Here is a 21,730-nt window from a genome sequence, read left to right as displayed (position 1 = left end):
CAGAACCATGGCAGGACATACATGTATGTACACTTACTGACACGCACAGACATGGAAATCCCGCCCACAACCACCCACACAGCGCACACACACACACACCCACACACACACACACACACACACACACACACACACACACACACACACACACACACACACACACACGACCCCTGTTCGCTGGAGCAATGAGTCACTCTGCTGGGAACTCCATGCTTTCCCCATTACAACAGACTGGCTGACTGGCTGCCCCAACATGCAGATATAGACAGGTAGAGAGAGGCAGAGTGAGAGAGAGAGAGAGAGAGAGAGAGAAAGAAAGAAAGAAAGTACAGGCATTAAAAGCAGAGGGAAAACAGTTAATAATTGAGTGATGTGACGTGCTCAGTAGGTGTCAAATCAAATGAGACACTGAAATCATTGTGTGTCAAATCTCAGCGGTCTTGCAAATGCACACAAAAGCGGAATAAAACAGTGAGTTTAACATCCAGGAACAGCACATCATAAACCAGAGCGCACATATGAGAAACTCATGTCTTTTTTTATTACTACTGTCTGACTGTCTTTGCAAAAATTCAGCTGGAAAGGAGACAAAGTAGAAGAAAAGAAGAGGAGGAGGAGGAGGAGGAGGAGGAGGAGGAGGAGGAGGAGGAGGAGGAGTGAGGTACAGTGCAATGCTAATGTAAACCACATTTGGAACAGTTAATGCCTGTCCTGCTAGTCATAAACTCCACTGAACAGAACACTAATCGAATGTATATAAAGAAAAGTTCATAATTAAACACAAGGCTCGGTGAAGCCTTCATGTACTCACTATACTATAAACAGGAAGTGATGAGTTTTATGTGTCTGGTATCTCACTTGAACATATACAGATACAGCAGAGTGTGTCTCCCCTTGTAATACAGCGTTTATACAAATAAAGCTTCATTAAAAGGGTTGAAAATACTCCAAACATTACTTCACAGTTCACCACTAAAGCAAAGTTTACCTCATGCCAAAACTGCACAATTTTAATTTTCTTCACCAAAATATCTGCAGTTAATGCTGTAAGGTGTTGTGTAAGTACTGAAAGAGCACTGACTTGTACATGTTTGGTTAATCTGGTTTGGATTAACATATTATATTTAACATTTATTGTTGTTATTATATATGGCATGGTAAAGATTGACACGGTGGTCGGTCTAGTTAGTGTCCATTTGCCATAACTTGTGTTCGCATTGTGACAGGGGAAATGCATTTATGCATGCATTATTTATGCAAACGATCCTCAATGCACAATCAAATTGAGTCTGCTTTACTCATGTAACTGTTGTTTATTTCAAAATTTTTAAAAATGACATTGCTCTTTCTTTACTGATTGCTTGCCCTAGGGCTGCACCATATCAGGTCAACATGCGATGTACAAAAAAAATAAAACACACACTTACTGTATATGTTTGACAATCACCAAAAAAGTGTTTACACAAACAAAATGCTCAAGTAAAGTCATACTGATGAGAATGTTATGTAAAACAAAACAAAAAAAAGAATGGAAAAATCTATTCAAAAAATAGCAAATAAACATTAGACGTTTCCATTAGGGACATTCAATTCTATTAAAATATTTCACATGTTTTCACTTTGCAAACCCATAAAAACAAAAAGTAAACCGTGTGAGTGATGAACTAAAAACATTTGGCCACAGGGGAGAAGCTTCATCCAAGTGATTTGCCTTTCTAAAAACGTATTCGACTGGGATTGCTGATGTTTAATTCGTTGCAGGTTGGAATGTGGTGGAATTAAGATTGAAAGAGAGGGAGGGAGAGCTGGAGCAAGAATGGAGAAATGGGAAAAGTACAAAAAGGGGGAGGTTTCTTCCTAACCACATAAACAGACAGTGATAAGGGCACCTGACGCAAAAAAAAAAAAAAAAAAAATATATATATATATATATACACACACACATATATATATATATATATATATATATATATATATATATATATATATATATATATATATATATATATATATATATATATGGGGAAAAATAGTGAAGCCTCTGAGTCTATTATTTCCAAGTAATTGGGTTCAAAGATAGTAATACAGACAGAACAACCAAGGACACAGCTGGATTAACTCAATTACCAGCTGGAAGGTTCTGTTTCTTCAACATCTGTCACACCTTGTCATCTCGCTCTCAACAGTTCAAATGTTGACCTTTCCACATGTGAATGATATTAGGCAGGCGTGCACTGGTGGGCTACCTCACATTAGTAGCAGAGCTTCCATTAAAACATAAAAAAACATATATTTTGTGGCTTAGTTTGTATTTACAAATTGAATCAAACTTACTAAGAGTGCACCGGGTGAAAAGATCGTAGAGGTAAACAAGCAGCTCTCACACACTGTACACCACACACACACACACACACACACACACACACACACACACACACACACACACACACATACACACACACACACACACACACACACACACACACACACACACACACACACACACACACACACACACAGCGTTAGTGTACACTGGAAGATGTACAGTACAGCTATTCAGTCAAAGCAGACGCTGGGGCAAACATACCCTCTATATGCCAGGCTCAAGTGAAAAGTCATCATGAGCAATGATGAGGTTATTCAGGCCGAGCTACACAAAAGGGTAAAGCCATTTCATGGCAGCTTAGCTCAGCAAAGTAGATTAGACTTTAATTGACAGAGAGAGCAAAAAAAGAAGACGTCAACAAGCTAATCACGCTGTGATTGCTTTAAGCAGGATTCAAATCAAACCATAACAATGTTTCTTTCGGAATAATCGAGTGACAAAGTAAGAAAATGCCCTCATCAGACTGCTTGGCTCTGCAGCCCCAACCTGGCTCGCAAACAGCAGACCATCCAACCGGTTTGCTTGAGATAGTATGGAGAGATAGCGGGCTGATTTACAGTCCACCGCCATGATTTGGTTTCAAAGTTTGTTGATTTTGAGCCACTCCACGTTTGTGTGTACGTGTCTTCTGTGTGTGTGTGTGTGTGTGTGTGTGTCTCCTGCGTGATTCAGAAAGCAGATTATGAAGCATGTTTAGGATCAAAGGCAGCAGCAGGGGGGAGGGAGGGTCTCAGGGTTCAAATCTGATGATACATGTTAGGCATCGGCTTCAAAATACAGTACAACACAATTGACTGCATTCAGCAGAATGTATGTGTAATGCCATGTTTACTACTTGACCAGTTTAGCGAAAAGAGATGTAGCTTTGAAATGCCGGAGCAAAATCAAGCATAAAAGTTTTTATAAAGCTGAGAAGTGAGTTTCTCACACTGCTGAGGAAAAATACCAACTATTGAAGCCCCATTTATGCAACTATTTTTCAATTGAAAATGCATTGTTTTTGTTTCAAATTCGCATTTAGTATTTTTTTTTTAAACAATGTGTATTTACACGGAAATGGCAGAAATCCTGTAAACAATGTGGTTTTCATTTAGGGCCACTAGTGGGTGCTGTTGTTTGTTTTAGTCGTTAAACCACACACACATAGGTCTCAACAAAAGACTCACAAATGAACTGGGAGTCACAACACGCTGTTTGTTTTTATCATTGTACTTGCACATGTGCAGAAGAACTATTTACTCCGGCCATGGCGTGCACACGCAATCGCATCTATTCAGGAAAGTTTTCTTTTCCCCCATTTGGACAGAGAACGACTCAGAGTGTTTTCAAAAATGTGCATTTTCCCCCATTTACATAGAGATGGGGTGCTTTGAAAAAGTTCCATCTTGGCAGCCGTTTGCAAACGTTTTCGTGAAAACGTTGTGATACACACAGGGCCTGAGACAAACTTCTGCTCACAATCAGGGTTAGGGCTAACCCTAACCCTAACCCTAACTTTCAGAAACAAATCTACTAATGTACTTAACAGATTTCAAACAGGTCCCTCCTATTGAACGTCCGACAGGTGAATGGAATCTCCAGAGGCAATGAAGTGAGAGACACCTCTCCTCATGCGGTTACTTCCTCCCACTGCAGTGTTTTCAAACACATTAGCCATGTTGACCTAACAGAAAAGCTCCATTTGAAAATCATTTACACAAACAGAGTCCATATGGTCAACCATTACGGTTACCGAACACAAAGTAGAGAGGCATGTTTCTCCTCACCGGTCTCTGTTACCCAGGCATCTCACCCAATCCGATCCAGACATGCTTGCAGCTTTGGACATATTATATCAAATGATATTCGTTTGTTGACACATTATTGACATTGTCTGTTGACCCGAAGAAAAAAACTTCAGTAGCACACAGTGGGATGAATACAACAGATCCAGTCTGATCTCTCACTTGACTGTCATCTATAAATAAAAGGAATGGTTTCATATCCTGCAAAATGAAGCACGCATATCTATTTTAAAGTGAAGTCCATTTAATAACTTTAATTGAAGCTCTGCAGAGCGTTTCTGAAATGCAATGATGTCAGCGGTGCCAGCTCATTGCAACCAACCCTAACACAGGCCATAAAACTGTCTTCAAAACAGCTTTTTGTTTGGTTGAAACATTCCAAGAAACTAAAGACTGCGCCCAACGCTGCCATATTTATCCAACTGAGATAGACGGAGCATTTACAAACGGTAAAGCGAGATGTGATTCAGACCTTCAGTAATTAACTGCAAATGTCAGGCACTTCATCTACCCCTCAATGAGGAAATGAACATCAAAGCATTTTTTTATACTTTACGGGAAAAAGAAAAAAATGTTTTAGTCATTTCATACTTGCTGAGACTGATTTAGTAATTCCTCACTTACAGACTTTCTTTAAGTAGAAATCTATGATCAAAGTCTCACAAGAACATGTCAGTACTGTGTTCCTTTAGTCGTCTATAACATATTTTTAATACGTAAGACCACAAGTGCAATCCATTTTAATAAAATCATAAAAATCCCTGTATATTGTAGCATCATCTCTTTATAAAAAGAGAAATGTTAAGACAATAAAACGGTGCTCAAAATACTTTCAGACAGAAAAAATATGTAAAAGGCACACATATCCACACACACACACACACACACACACACACACACACACACACACACACACACACACACACACACACACACACACACACACACACACACACACACACACTATAAAATGAGGGCACTATATATATATACATGAGTGTCATTGACTTCTGCAAGTGAACCAGAAACACAATAGGCAATAAACTGATATATATATATATATATGTTGGTATTTATAAAACCATATTAAAAGTAATACAGATCCATCAATGCAACTGTGGCACGTACATTATGTAAACATTAAATCATATTGCCCCAATTATATGTACCTATAATCTCTCATTAACAGATACGTAGCATCAACAGGTCTCCTCATAGCAACTCAAAATCTTTTGAAGTTAATTTGCATCAGAAGGATTTGTTAGCAGAAGTCAATGACACTCATGTAAAAGCAGACAGTATTATGAGAGTATTATGTCATCATGATGCATCACAAACTGGCTCTCTGAGTAAGGCCTTTTTAGCCCCCCCACTGGTAAAACGTCAAAACACACGGACCACATGACCGACTGTGACGTCCCCTGGGGGCAAAACACACTCTTACCATGACGTGGCAAAAACGTGGCTTTAGTTCCAGTTTTATTACTCGGGAACTCAGGGCACACGCTAGGAAGGCCAAAGGATAACTTTCTGAGCAGCACAACCGACCCTCAAGTGAGTCTACAACTCATCAGAGGAAGTCAAACCAGTTCAAGTCTCGAGCATGAGCAAATCTCTCACAACTAAATCCAAAATACATCATCTTTTTTTTTTCCACAATTCAAACATATTCTGACATCTGCCTCATGCTTAAAAAGCGAGTTGAGTTTCGTCTCACTAAAGAGGTGACACATCGTTAATTTTTCACATCCATAATACACAAACAGCACGCTTCATCACTTGCGGCAGTACCCACGCATTAAAATAGAAGTCTTGAGCTGCAGTGTGAACGTCAGCGAAATACTGTGAGTGTAACTCAGTGTCTCTGTCACCTGCATGCCAAATCAGATTTGATCGACATGCTCGATAGCGCCCATTCAATCTCCTTTAAGAGTGCTAACACTCCATAAAGACAACAAACACAAGCTGGGACGAAGGGAGGGAGGCAAAGGAAAGGAAACACACAGGGAGAAGGACACAGGAAGTACATAAAACCATAAAAAGGAGACGTAACAAAAGATAAACAGAGTGAAACAGTGACAGAGAAACAAAACTAAAAGGAGAGAAGGAGAAAACAGACAGACAGACAGACAGACAGACAGACAGACAGACACACACACACACACACACACACACACACACACACACACACACACACACACACACACACACACACACACCAGAGACCTTACTGTTAAATTCTGACTGTCACATAATTCAAAGCGACAAGTCTATCAATTATGGACGGGCAGAAGAGTAAAAATAGTCGACAGATAAAGATGCTGTGGTCAAACACACAGCCCTCTGTCTCAGACACATCTCACACTTAAGGCACTAAGCTGAGGCAATTACCCAATGCGATGAGTCGTACGTCTTTTAAGTACACTTTAAAGCCTGGACCACCCACTGTTGCTCGATGTCAAGACAATGTCAAACAATGACTTAAGGGTGTGTTTTGTGTTTCTTTTTGTTTGTCTGTTATTCCGAAAACCATCTAAGCTCTTCTCTTCTGGGATCTTCTTATAAGTTCAGAACAATTTCTTCTTGTATGGGATGAAGGACAAGTAACATTGGCAAACAGTTGAGGCTGATGCTGTTTCTATGTAATAGGTAAGAGGCATAAAAGGGAAATAAATTGTTGACAACAAATATATGCTGGATTGTGGTTTAAGATTCCAAAACAACATGATGAAGATGACTAAAACAGCTTCATTTAGAGTTGACGATGACAGTGTGATTGAGCATGTCCTTTCTCCTTGATGAGGAAAAAACGACTTCAGTCTGCTGAAAACCGACGCTGGAATAAATAAACAATAACTATTTGTTCATGGAAATGCTGTGAAATGAAGAGCTCTTGATTTACCCGACGCTCTACCAGCTGATGTCAGTTCCAGTAGAAACACATAACAGAACAAGCTTCTTTCTCCAAAAGATACCACCGCTGATTTCCATTTCATGCATATACCAATGCAAATAAATAAACTGTGCGGTCATCAAATGCATGAATACTCAAAACACACTTCCCTACTCGGCCGCACATGTGGGACAGAGTTTCTTTGTTTTTACTTAATTTGTATATGCAAGCTACACACAAGACACACATGAATTATTCACACCCAGAAATAGCCTTTTTAAACAACTTGAGCCACAGTTTGGAATTTGGACAACAGCTAATGGCACCTACCGCACACCTTAATCCTCTCACAATGAAGCATCCTTTTAAGCTGTGAAAACAATCATCCACCCCGTCAAAGGCTGAGTCATGGCAAATATCTAAAACTGGCTATCCGAGGAGCCCAGGAGACCAACTGTTCCCGTTCAAGTTGTTACTGTAACAAACTCACAATTAAACCTTCATGTCACTGTTTCATGGGCAAATGTGGCCAAAGGAAAAAAAAAAAAACAAATACAACACTTAGTACACACAAAGTTTGTATTTGTAACCAGTGCGTAACACAACTACTTGAACAGAACTAGAAAAACTAAGCTTCATCTTCCAGACGATCAAATATACTCAGAGAGAGTTCACCCAGAGAGTGTGTATTAATGAACCTCTTGAAATAACAAAAAGGTGGATTTATGTGCTCAGCTGAAGAGCCACTGTAATTACAAGCCATTCACAAATAGAAAGATTTTTTTTTTTTTCGAGTTGGCAATGACGGTAAATACCAGCACCTGCAGGGTGGGAGTCAATACCGAGCCGCCAGAATCCCGGTATGTATTTCTGCCACACCAGCTTGTAAATCAATCCACTGTGTTCTCCGCTCTGGTTTGGCAAGCGACCGTCCATGATTTGGACGTATAAATTTTTTTCAACCAAAGCAATCAATAGAGCGTTTTTCCAGTGCAGACCCAACGAGCTGCCAGGCTCTAATAATCTCCACGGTTTGCTCTGTTTTCAAAGTCAACACCACACTGGACAGGATCGGTTCAGTTTATAAACTAGGCCCAAATAATATGGTGCTTTTACTGGCAGAACTGCATGAAGATGTCAAAGAGTAACCTGCACCATTTCTACACACTGGTGTTCATTATTATTATTATTACGTAACATCAAGCTGATCAGTCTATGACTATCAGATACAAAGCAGGGTTTCCTGAGAGGAAACGTTGGAGAGCAAATTTGCATGAAAAGGACACATTGATCCTGCACTGGTGCTGCCACACTGCTGAAAAACAATGCTACCTTTCCATGGAAGGAAATGATCTGAGACACGCAGACTGAGAGGGATGAAACAAACAATGAGCAGGGGGCCACACAGTAGTTCATCAGGTAGTACTCTTGCCTCTTAGAAGGGGGAATGTTGCCGGGTTGGGCTCCGGGGCCCTTTTTGTGAGGAGTTTGCACATTCCCTCTGTGTATTGTGTGTGCGTGAATTGGATAAAGAAGTACAGAAAACTTATCGTCACAGATTCAATGATAGAATTGCGATTACAAGATCTAAATATAAGCATTCCACTTACCGCAGGATAAAGTTAGAGCCTACTCCCCCGTGCTTCTGATCTAATCTGAAACTCAAAACCTTGATGCAGTCCGATGTGCTACTTATGTGATTCCACTAGGGGTTAACTCAACACAAAATGTGGTTAGAACCACAAAACCCAAATATATATTTTTTTTTTTTTACACAACAACAATAATCAACACCAGGCTAATCACTAACAAATAAAATGTTGTAACAGGCTTTAAAATGCAATCTCCTGGATACAGGTCACTTGAAAGAGTGATATAAAAGATAAGCTCTCAAGTCGCATTTCCATATTTAGCTGCTTTCTGTTGAACAATCATCACTATATCCTGTGTTTGCGATTTGATATAGTTTGCTCGTTTTCATTTAAAAACCTCAGTCTTTTGAGTTGCCTCTATCCACACGCGTCTTTAATTTCAAAGCAGCTCTTATGTTCATAATTTTACATTCTGGAACAGGCTGAATATTGTTTACAAAGGGATCCAGAAACTGCCATAAAGTGGCCTTATATCTAAAACAGATGCGCAGCAACCTTGTGTACATCAGGTCCCACTTACTGAGCATCAAGTATCAGGTTCATTTTCAGAGCCACAGACTCAGCTCAACCTCAGAGAGCCAGTTATTGTGAAACTAAAAAGTCCATAAAGTCGATAAAAAAAAAAAAAAAGACATCTCCACTGTCACAACCACCACCACGGCTCCAAGTCACCTCCTGGTTTAACGCTGTAGGGAACCGTGTTGAATGCAGACAATTATTGCAATATGAACAGAAAAAAAGAAAAGCCTCAGTTCAAGGCGAACATCTTGCACCTCTTTCATAATAAGCTTTTTGTTTTCTTTCTTTCTAACTCTTGAAATGGAAAAGTGAGCAGAGCTCTTAGTAGGGGACAAAGTGCATGAACAGCAGCCCCGAGGAGGAGGAATACCCTAATCGGAGCCCCTGAAAGTTGGTTTAATATCAAGAGCTGACTCTTTCTGTCTCTCACAAACGCACTTGAGGAACGGCATGGCCTCAGACCTGGCAGCCAGCACCACCAGTTCTTGGAGCAGCTTTCTCTCTAATTTAAAGTTGATTGCTGTGGGCCCTCTTGTGTGTGACTAGTGAAATATGAGTGCGGAGAAGGAGTACGGAGCCTTGGCCTGAGTTTAGATGAGTGCGTGTGCACACGCAGCGGCTCCGGAGCGTCTTGAGTTAGTCGTCTCATGCATGTATAGGTGCGTGCGTGGATCTGTGTCAAGGTCTGTGTGGAGCCAGCGTGTGCGTGTGTGGTTTTTGGCGAGGGCCGATGTAGATTTGAGCTGCCAGCCAGAACCGTCTGCAGGGAATCGAGCAAAAGCAAAAAGTGGAGCTGAATAGCAGCACCTCTCTCGGTCTAGAATGAGGTGTTTGGAGCTGAGTTTGACTTAACTGAACAGAAAATGAACTGCCAAGTGATACTGTACAGTTGCAGGTCTGTCCAGAAGACTTAACACTTACGAAAGAGGCTATTTCATCGCAAACAATGGAGCAAATCCTTGGTTTTGATAACTTATGCCTTTCTCTTCCATGCGATTATTCAAAAATGTATCCAGAAGATTAAAATTTCTCATAAATATGTGCAAGTGAAGAGGTTGCAACTAAAGTTACTTTAATTATTACCATGTGCCATATCCGTAAACACGAAAGACACCCAAAAAAATTACTTATGCATAATAATCAATGGAAGTGGAGGAAACCATAGTCAAAACAAAAAGCGAGAGTTGCACAAACTCACAGTTACAACATCAGAAAATGACGACTAAAACCAACAACTGATATCGAAAGTGCAAACAAAAAGAAATTGACTGAAGTTCCACAATCGACAGAATTTTTCAATGCAACCAAGTTACATATATCCCATGAGCAAGGCGTAGTTTAACTTGACAGATTAAAAGATAGCCGGCTTGTGTATTCAACTGATAACCAGGCAGAAAAATAATTCGCCCATCTCTGGCGTGGAGGGCAACTGGAGCCTCTATTACAGTATGTCCTTTAACAGCTAATGCTGCTCAATTAAGTTGCCAGATGAGAAAGGCTGCAACACTTTGCAACTACTCACAGCGAACACCAACAAACAAACAAAATTAGCATCATCTGAGTCCATCATATTGGACCTTTAAAGCCTCGCAGACGCTAGTCTGCGCTAGGACACCATTAGGTCCCCTGGTGTAACCTAACAAGACCTCATATAAAGACGCTTCCACAAAATCTGCCGTTTCTGCCGTTTCACTCTGTTTTTGATATTTTGTTTAGCAAACAAATACATCTAGATCAACATTTAGATCCTGTAAAGGCTGTTGTTGAACCGGACGACGTTAGATAAAGCACGGCAACTAAGTGAAATATGTTCTCAGAAGACTCATCTACATTTTCATGTCAAGTCCATGGTATAAAATTAATTTGACACCCAGACAAATGCTTCGGCCAAAACACATAGCCCAACTGTCAGCAGTGCTTAAGCTGAGGTGTTTCACTCATCTGAAATCTGAGCTGGTGGAGTTCCCGTTCTTTTTTCGCTATGCACACAACATCCACAAGTCCAAAAAGCACTTTTGTTCAAAGTTTTACTCAGTCAGTAAACCAAAAATACCCTGGAGTTGTCCTTTTATAGAGACAGAAGCCTTTAATCCGTGGGTAGGCTGAGTTCCCAGAGGTAAACAGCCAGGTGCCCCGTGTCGGTACATTTAGTTTCATAGTGGTGAAGTGGTCGAGAAAGCACAAGAGGTGATGTTCTGCACGGATGTCCAAACTAATAAACGTCACCCTGAGTGGACGAAGCAGACTCTAAAAATCCAGAAACACTAAACGCTGCTGTAATCGACACCGATGCTGCCAGGGAGTGGCCAAGTGTTTGGTTCATCTCAGAGCAGAGAGCACGCCGACTCTGGGTAAGGGAAGCAACAATTAGTCAATCTCTCTGCGGCGAATATACTGAAAGGAGGTTGTTTTTTGTTTGTTTTTTAAGAAAATAAACAGCAATCAAACTGTAAAACACTGAAAACTGTGGATATATATAAACATCACATGGTTAGTTTGAGCAATTCTGCTGTTCGGTTTCACTGCTGCGTGAGATTGTAGTAGGAAAACGAGCTTCTGTTGATCCACTGAGGCACCCAAATACACTTTGAGTGCAAAAGCTCTACTATATCGGAAGCCACCGCTGAGTCGGGCCTCGAAATATAAGAAAAAGTTACAACGTTCAACACACAGTATAGATACGCTGGAGCATCTGAGCATTTAAATATACAAACACAATCGTCTTCACAGTGGTGATGTGATTCCAGGTTTCATGCATTTCCTCACACAGCCCGCAGTGGAATTCAAACTCCGACCTTCCACTCACAAGCTCGCTAAAGTAAACAAACATATTCCATAGGTAAAAGTCCTTCCATCCATCCATGGACTGTGAGTGGAAGCCAAAGTACCATGAGAAATCCAACAAGACAAACATGCAAACTCCTTACTGAAAGTCCAGAATCAAGCAGGGTCATCATAGTGTGACGCTACAATAATGACTTTGCAGTGCCTCTCATGCCCTCAATTCACATTTTCATTTATCTTTCAACATCTAAGTTTAGCTATCCTGTGTGAGAACATTCAGAGCTCCAGAGCCATAAGGAAGAAGAATCAAAAACGAATTATTTGAAAAAGCACAGATGAATAAATTAAATATTGATTATAATTTTCAGTGTTGTAAGTCTTGATTGTGTCACAGGCCAGCCTGGGACAGACGCACATGTACAGTGATGTAACCTGCAAGGATAAAGTCCAACTTTTACAACAAACACAAAGTGACGTTTGATGCACACTGTGTTGAAACCTTTCCCCGAAGTGTTTTGAATCTCCTAATAGGTGGAGGAGAGTGATGAACATTGACCCGCTCTTCACTTTTCAATAAAGGGTCATTTAGGAAACAGGAACAAAGTGAGTTGCTCTGAAGCGAAAGAGCTCGACGTTTAGCTTCTCTGATCCCTTTTCCCACCTACCTTCCCTCTCCACTCCTGAGACGCCCTCAGGCTTCATCTTTCCCCGCCGTCTGTTTGCATTCCTGTCGAGCTCTATTTAAAGGCTCCATCACTCCACTGGTTACAAGAATGCACATCTGCAGCGAGACCCACGTCCCACTGTCTCGTGTCTTCCCCTGACTCCGTCTGCTCATGTGCACAGCCATTTATTTTTAATCAGTGAGGTAGCTTTTACTACTGCCCCAAAATTACAATCACAGCATAACATAAATATACAAGGGGAAAGAGTGGGATGTTTATCACAGCAACAAGTGTGTTTGCCAAGGGAAGCTCTGCGCTTGTGTTTGGGAGCGGCAAACAAAACTCCCAGGAGTGAAAGCCCACAAATTACACATACTGACATTAATCATTTTAAAGCATGTAACGTTGCTCGTAGTTAAACACAGTTATACAAATAGTTTTATCTGCTTCATATATATTGGTATATGCTTTAAAATGAGATTGATTGTATAAATCAAATGTCAGGTCATAACAATGCGATCAAATATTGCTCTAGAATAACCAATACTTTGCATAATTTGGAAGTCTTGACCCAGTGTCACAAACTTTATTTTTTCCATGCTAACTCAGGCCCCGCTTACACGACAGCCCTTCAGAAGAAAAAAACACATTGCTTTCGTTTTGCAAAGTTTCATCGTTACACACAACATTTTCAAAACAATGTCCTTTGCCATGGAAACTGCAGCAATTCTGAAAATGATAGTAGTTTTCATGCAGGGGGAACAGTGGGTGCTGTTGTTTGTTTTTCTATTTAAACCACGCACACACACGCACACACACACGTGTCGAGATCAAAAAACTTCCACCTTGGGAGTCATTTTCAAAAAGTTGCCTTTTCAGAGTTGAGTTTATACTTTACTTTTTTTTTTTTACAACAACACATCATCAATGAATTCTCATTTAAGCATGTCACACTTAATTTCCAGAATTGACAAATCATGCCAAATTGATCTCATCCATTTATATAAAATATCAATCACATAATCATGTTGTGTTTCAGTAAATGCTCACATATACCATGTAATTACTCAGTTTGATTGAAGGATTCAACATTTCAGGCACTGCTGAAAACTTTTGTTATACACTGATTAACTGCCAACCAATGAATGAAATTGAGGTTTAATTTCACTGAAACATGTTTACAAATACTTGCAGGCATGTATATTGTGGTTTTAGCCAGATCAACACAGTACAGTGGAATTTTGCCATGTTGTTTGGTAACCATGGGAGTCCTTGTAGGTTCATGATTAAAAAATAAAGAGCAAATTAATTACAAAGAAAGGCATCAGGTGTAAAAATGATCCATGTCTTAAGGCCGCTACACACAGTGTGATTCTCTGCTGCGACCTCCGCCAGCTAACTAACCAATAGAAATGCTGTGTGAAATGACGTACTTGAGCGTGACACTGGCGCTGCACCCAAAAGATGCTTTGCGGCGACAATGGCCAAACGCGTGGAAAAAGTATGTGGGATGTAAACACCCATTTTTGGGAGGGATTTCTTTCGAAAAATGTAAACGTTAAGTTTCTTTTGGTGAATGGAGTTTTAAACTTACGCCATCACGTGCATCGTTTTCATCTTGCAATTTGCACACAGAAAACTTCCAAGTCGCTCCCAAAGTTGATCAGATTGATGTCGTACAGTGTCGCTGGCTGTGAACGTATAAGAGTATTAAAATTGTACAGTGCGTAACCGGCTTAAGTGACAATGGCTTGCTGTGGAACCTCTGTGGAAGGGATGCAGCAGTATAGAGATGTTGTTTTAATTACCTTTAATTACACCTTAGTATACTTCCTCCAATATGACAGTTAATGTAATTAAGTAAAAACCTCTTTCCGCTGCTGAAGACAAGTAAGTGCAGTGAAATGGTGTTTGAGTCCTGTGTGGTACTACACCTAAAAATAAATAAATAAATAAATAAATAGAGAAAACCCAGCAGACTTTTGCAAACACATAAACTTGCAGCAAACACACCACTTTTGCCAAACACGTCCATTCCCACACAAGCTACCAAACCATGTTTACAACAATATAATGACCATCAGGGTTATGTACTTCATTTTAACAAGCTTTTACAGGCGAGTGAGCACATTTTGAAATATTCTCGTTTTGCTGGTGCTATTTGAGCTGAAGAGGCAGAAGCGGGGCAGCCAGTGGCATGACACATCCCCAGAGTGAACAACATTGGAGTAACTGTGTCTCTCTCCCCTCCTGCCCCGTGTAGTGAGGCGGATGAACAACACCCCCCCCACCCCCACCCCCCCACCCCCGATCAGCAGCCACCTCGCCGTTAATTCCTCCCTCCTCTTTCCCGGCTTTAAAGAAATCAACTCACCTTGAAGAATCTCCCGCCCGAGTTAAACTGGCATTATTATGTTGTCGTCTTCCATGGCTGGGGACTTCCACGGGTTGTTCCTCAGCTCCAGCGAAGAGATCGGAGTAGACGAACTTGACTAGCGGGGCAGGAGAGCGACAAAGTCGGACAAGCGGGAGAGGGAGGGGACGGGGGAGGAGGAACGAGGCCCAGACAGTGGAGGCCGCCGCCTGATTGGACGGGAGAGCTGTCAATCACCCTGAATGAGTGGGCGGGGCCTAACTGTAAAGGGATTATGGAGGCTGAGCTATCAGCGCAGGACTGAAGTACGAGGAATGTGGCGTGGAAAAACAGCAGCGCTTCACTTCAAGTGTTCACATCTTTTTCTGTGGGGGGGGGGGGGGGGGTTGTTTGCGGTGAATATGGAGTTCAGCAAATTTAAAAAAGAAAAAGAACTTTTGCAATATAATTTTCACTCATACATTTTTAATTTGTAAGGGACATTTGGCACAAAATATACCTACTTGACTTTACAATATGTGTCACTCTGCCACACATGGGGTTGTGTTTTGTTTTGCCTTTTAAATTTGTTTTGGTTATGTTTCCTTCCGATTGAGAGCATTATATACATAACCTGATTGAAAGACAAGGCAAGGCACATAAAGGCACATTTATTTCTCAAGTACTATTCGGACACAAGACAATTCACTGAATATTAATCAGAACAACTTTTATTACAAGATACATTAAAACAAAGTTATTAAGAAAGGCATGCAATAGAGAATAAATCAAGTGAAGACTATAAAGATAAAGTTGGCGAAATAAATAGTTTGTCCATAGGTAAGGAGTGTAAAAAATAAAAGCTGCTTCACCTTGTTTGCTTATGACTCTGGAAGAGGACCCCAGGGGCCTGAATGTTTCATATTATTCTCATTCAAAGCTTTATAGACCAGGAGGATGAGTTTGAAGCCAATCATTTCACAGAAGTAGACATTACTGTAATGTAAAAATTGAAATCAGTTAAAAAAAAAAATGTGAGTGACATGGTTTAAGCTGTCAGAGCAGCAATTGCCGTCATTCATTAAATAGCATTAGTGTAGCAGTTGTATAAATAATACTCTTGAGGATTTGCTGTTGCACTGAGCATTAGCACATCTATAAATATCTTCTGTGACTAAGTTACAGTTATATTCGGTACAACAGCACTCTTTCTTGTGCGGTTGATTGTTTATTCAGATTTTAAAGTGTTAGTAGTACATCCTATATAGCCCTGGTGTCCCTCTATTAGCAAACATTTCCAGATTATTGTTTCCTGCTTTTACACAAATTCACAGACTTTTTAGGCTTTCACTCTATCATGCTGGAAAATGGCTTTTCCCACCAAAATGCCAAGATTTACAAGTCTACTGTAGCTATTCAAATCTTTTTAATATGGTGAGATAAATCAAATTCATTTTGTATTGATGGGGAGGTGAGGACGACAGGTTACACTTGCTGCTATTATAAAGTTCGGCTTCAATAATTATTTCTCTGAACCAGCCTTTGTCTTCCCATCCCACCAACATCTGGCACCGTTCCCTACAGTATCGGTTCGCAGTAATTATTTACAGCACTATGCAACTGTAATTACAGCTGCAAATGCAATTCCTATAGATGTTCCAATTTTAAGGAAGCGTCTTTTATGCAGCTAATACGGTCCCAGGTTTGCAACTAGGTGCTCACACCAGTCTGAAACCAGCTCCATCCCCTGCAATGAGTGAGTCAAACATATTTACTGTAAATGCTTATACAAGTGTATATGTATATGGATGAAAATATGGAAAAGTACAGTAGTTTTTCTTTCAATTGCAAGAAAAAAATTGTTTCTTGTTTCTTCCTCCTCTTCCTGAAAACAATGTTTAAAAAAAAAAAAAAACTAAAAAGTTTCTACTTTTCTATCCCTTTTAAGTCGTATCATTGATGAGTCATATAATTATAAAATTAATCATTTAAATTAGTGATGCTGCTTAAATGTGACACGTATTATGATGGGGCTTTGGAGCCCAATAATAAGGTATTATTGAGTGGATCTTTTCTATTTTTGTTGCAATGTACAATGAGTAATAATGTCTAGCTTCCATCTTTTACAACAGTTAAATGTGAAGTGAAATGCCAAACCCATCAGATGTGGACATGAGAAATATACAGCACAAGTCCTATCCTGCGTAGAAAGACACAACTATGACTGATGTGCTTATTGCCTTGCTTTATCTGTTGTGTGATGAGCACATAAACACATTAAACCCATTTATACCTCCAGTGCTACGTGCTTTATCAGACAATAAGACAGATGACGGTGACATCTCATTACTGGAAGCACTGGCCTTTCACCTCTCTATCATGGGTGTAAATGGAAGTGGAAAAACACATCTGTCAACGTAATGCAATATAATGAAGCACTCCGCTAGACTCTATATGGGCATGTTAAAGAATTCCCTTTTCAGTATGAGGATTCATTTCATTAGGGTTAGATTCCTTAATTTTAGGTACATGAATTAAATAATCAAGTAGGGACATAAAACAACCGTTAATTGTTAAAAACCCAGCAGTGTTAAATTGTGGCACTGAACCAAATGATTTGCTGTGATTTCTATGCAAATCGCTTGTGTTTCAGTAACAGCGTTCAAAATCTAATCAGCTTTATAAGGCTTCAGTTGAATAAACATGATAGATGGGTCATGGGGACATTAATGAGACCCACATTGAATGTTGGCCTTTTTGAATGAACAAAGCATCATTAAAAACGCATTTGCTGTGTGAACGTTGAAAGAAGTAAACGCGTGTTCATCGTTTTCAAACACGAAGTCAGTGCTGAGAACTCAATGTTGAAAAGACAAACATCTGCTGATTATATTGAATAAATAATGTTTCATGTCTCTAGTCTTTCTCATATTATAATGTACTTCAATGAGCAAACATGTGGTTTCATACATCTCATTTGTCATTCAACGTGAAGCTTTCACCCAAATGCACCACCAATGGTGACAAAGGGAACCCAATAGAGTCGTGAGATAGAATCCGGTCACCTCATCTGAATATCAAGGCTGACATCCATTATTCCACCAGAAAAAAAGGGGTGGGGTGTGGGGGTGTTCCATCAGTTTCCATCAGGCCCAACCTTCCCCTCACTGACCCTGACCTATTTGTTGAAGCTTGGATGAGTTACATGTCTCATTAGGAGCTGTTGAGTAATAATCAGCAACCAGTCCAAAACAAGAAAAAACCAACTGTTTTTGGCCAATTGCCCACCTGTATTTTAAGTTTTTCATAATTGTAACGCAAAAGTGTAACCAACAGGTTCCCTGAAGCTTAGCATGTTGTTGTTTTATTTGGCTTTTTCTCATTTGCTGCATCTGAACAGCCCTCACTGAAATGTTTCATAAAATTTGAGGCACAGTTGGTATTGCTGTCTGATACATGGCTGCACCTGCTTCTTGCTGACTAAGCTCTTAACCATCTGAACGGTTAGTCTGTCAGTCCATCATTTCATTTATCTGCCAGTACATCTGCCTTAGAAGCTATGGTCCAGTCGGTGCATTCCCATTAACTCAAGTCTCATTAGTCTTGATCTACTTTTCCACTGTCGGGGCTCGCATACTTTCCATCCATCATTTAGCTATCTTTATTAAGATAAAATTCTTGTAATTTGTGCTACACCGATTTCATCAGCAAATGAATGTGTTATTGTGTGTCATGATACTGTGTGACGAACAAGCAGGAAAGTCAACATTCTTGTTTTGTATATTGTCAAATTTAAAAATGAAGGAAATCATTGCAATCTTTAATAATCATTTTAGCAATTTTTCCAAAATTGTGTTGTAAACAAAACTAGTGTAACGTGTGGTTACTGAATTCACTTGAAAACAAAATACTTTGCTTTGTATTCTTGCAAACCTGTCAAGAAAGACAATAAAATATATTTAAAATCTATTGGACCAGAAGAAATAAAAAGCTTCATCAACCACCTGTTGCATTTTGTACAAGATGTTGCCTCCCTCTGCTGGCCAACCGTACTAATTACAAACACGTATGACAGGAGTATCGCATTTATCATTTCTAAACACTTGTTTTAATTCAACTACAGGGCTCAAGTGTGGAATGCATCAATGGATTATGGTTTTTGTTCTTCTCACAGTTTAGTACTGTAACATAGTTAATGACTTCAGATGTTATACTTTGTCGCATTGAACACTCGACGCAGACAGACGTCAACACGCACCGAATCCCACCAATACCTACATGACATCACAGGATGAGGGTGAACAAAAACAAAAACACATCAGTGAGAGTGCAACACAGAACTTTATGCATCTTATAAAACTTTATGGCCAAGAGCACCTTCAGCTTGTTTGAGTTTGAGGTGTGTCAAGGTCTGTTACTTATGAGGCTGTGGTGCGGTCTATTGCCGCGTGTGAAAACCAGCCCGCAAACAGTGTATAACAGGCCACAACTTAGTAATGCCACCAAAGTCATTTGGAATAATGACCTGGTGTACACAGATGTCTGAACTGAGGATGGTGTCAATTACACCTTGAATAAGTTTGGCCTATTAAAAATAAGTGGATATTTAAAATCTTTGGATGGTTCAGGGAAATAATCTTTCATTTGTTTAGTATGAGGGAGCTTGTGTCATCGATACCCTGTGTGGATTTAATTTACTGAACACAGGTGGTAGAACAAACATGGTGTATTTATTAAGTTATCATGTTTAGTGGCGTAAACTGGTTAAGTTTTAACACAAGATCAGAGAAGGATCTTGGCATGCAGGGTCCTGGTCAAGAGTGAATGTAAATATTTCTGGTAAAACCCGTGGTTTGGTGTGGTCTTCTTCAATACATTTGAAACTAGCTCCTAAAATGCCACCAGAGGAGTTCCCAGAAAGAAAATGCCGCACAGTCCACGAGAATTCGAACCAGATGTTATGAGAATCTATCCAAATGTTGCAGATGTCCATTGATCTTTCTCAGGGAGAACATGCAAGCTCCACACAACTGGATTTAAACCAGTGATGCTCCTGCTGTCATGTGAAGAATGCAATCCACCACACTACTGCAAGGCTTTCGGTTTTGTTATTTAATCTGCAAAATTTGACACTTTAAAAAACTTGGGAAATTTATCGTAAAATGTCAAACTGCAGAGGTGGGCCTATCTGATGGATCCTCTGGTTTATTTGAGATGATTAATAGGAAAAGAAATACATCTTTGGACTTTTCTTGTTGTAGTTGCACTAATACAATAAACAACATTAACATTTGACCCGAAGAGGTGGAAAAGACTTGTTGTCCAAGTTGAAAACATTATCCGAATGTGTCAAAATTCAGACGTTATCTCTGGTAAATTGGTAAAATTATAATTTTTTATCCAAGCCAACACATCCTGCAGTGATTATGTTTATATTGGCACTGAATGCTCCCAAATAATAAATCAGACCTTTCTAAATCACATTATTTAAAGCTTAAATCCTTTAACGTCGCTGGTGCTACAGTCCTGTCGTCTCTGCTCAGAATTCCTGAATCACAACGAGGTCACAGAACGCGACATTACCAGGCGCTTCCTTAAAAGCGTTTCTTGCTGTAGCTTTTTTTTCTGAGTATAATCAGATTGAATCTTAATACTATAGCAGAACTGTTTGTACCAGTCAAGGGAATAATCAATAAGCTTGTCAGTGCTATAAAACAACAATAAGGCACATTTTATTGTACCATGTCACCACAATGTGCCACCATGTTGAAACATTTTTTGGTTGTTTTTTTTAAGCTTTGACTGACCTGACGACGATATATTTTGTAAAATGTTCAAGCATTATTTCATCAGTTTATACAGGTAATGAGGATAGTTGTCATGTGAATACTCTCAATTGGAAAATGGGATTTTCCTATCCCATGAGCTTCTAAACTCCCAGCTCAGCAAACCTTAGTTACAACTAGAACAAACACAGTGTTGTAATTAAAATCTGTCTGTGTGGTGATAGCGTGACATTAGGAGGGATGGAGGGTGGTACCATCCAGTAAAGTCACCACAGAAATGTTGCTAAAAGTGACATTGGTTCCCTTTATTTTACGAGTACTGGTGTTTTAATACAGGGTGCTCATTTCTCATTTACTGACACACCAATAGAATTTCTTCGTCTCATGTGAGGCTGATGGAATAAGCACTTTTAAAAGTCCAATGCATACAAATTGTGTTTTAAACCTGAACACATCATGAATCACAAAAAAACAGTATCTAATTAACTCACTGTTTTTCAGTAACTGTTTTCCACTCAGTTCCAGTCGCTGACATTTATTCATCCATTCACTGCAATCACAATAGTTTACCAGGCCATAGCAGATGTTCTGGATGCAATGTTAATGCATACAGAGCCTGATGGGGTTTTTGCTGTGCGCTGTAGATTCCCCCCCCTGACTCACCGCCTGCAAACATGTCGTCAGCCAAGTTTGACTCAGATCCTCACAAAAGAAGCGTGTTGGCTCCTGTAAAACAAAACAAAAAAAAAGGACTAAATGGAAGTGTACGCATTCACACAGACAAATAAAAAAAATCTTGCACACCCACATTGCACCCATAAGTGCAAACCCACAAGCACTGAAACACCAAAGCCTTCACACATAACGGGACACATCCGACTCCCACTGACACCCACTCTCCAACAGAA

General features: G+C 39.9%; 1 protein-coding gene across 1 annotated transcript in view; it reads right to left on the bottom strand.

Annotated features, from left to right (window-relative positions):
• Positions 1–15,197, bottom strand: part of il11ra (interleukin 11 receptor subunit alpha) — a 52,409-nt gene extending 37,212 nt beyond the window's left edge. Inside the window, exon 1 of the mRNA XM_080510443.1 lies at positions 15,058–15,197. The gene's annotated coding sequence lies outside the window, so the exon portion shown is untranslated. The remainder of the gene's footprint in view (positions 1–15,057) is intronic.
• Positions 15,198–21,730: the final 6,533 nt, after the last annotated feature.

Source organism: Blennius ocellaris (genome assembly GCF_963422515.1).
Source record: "Blennius ocellaris genome assembly, chromosome: 15".
Classification (NCBI taxonomy): domain Eukaryota; kingdom Metazoa; phylum Chordata; class Actinopteri; order Blenniiformes; family Blenniidae; genus Blennius; species Blennius ocellaris.
Note: the sequence above shows the minus strand (reverse complement) of the source record. Positions and strands in the feature narration are given on the sequence as shown.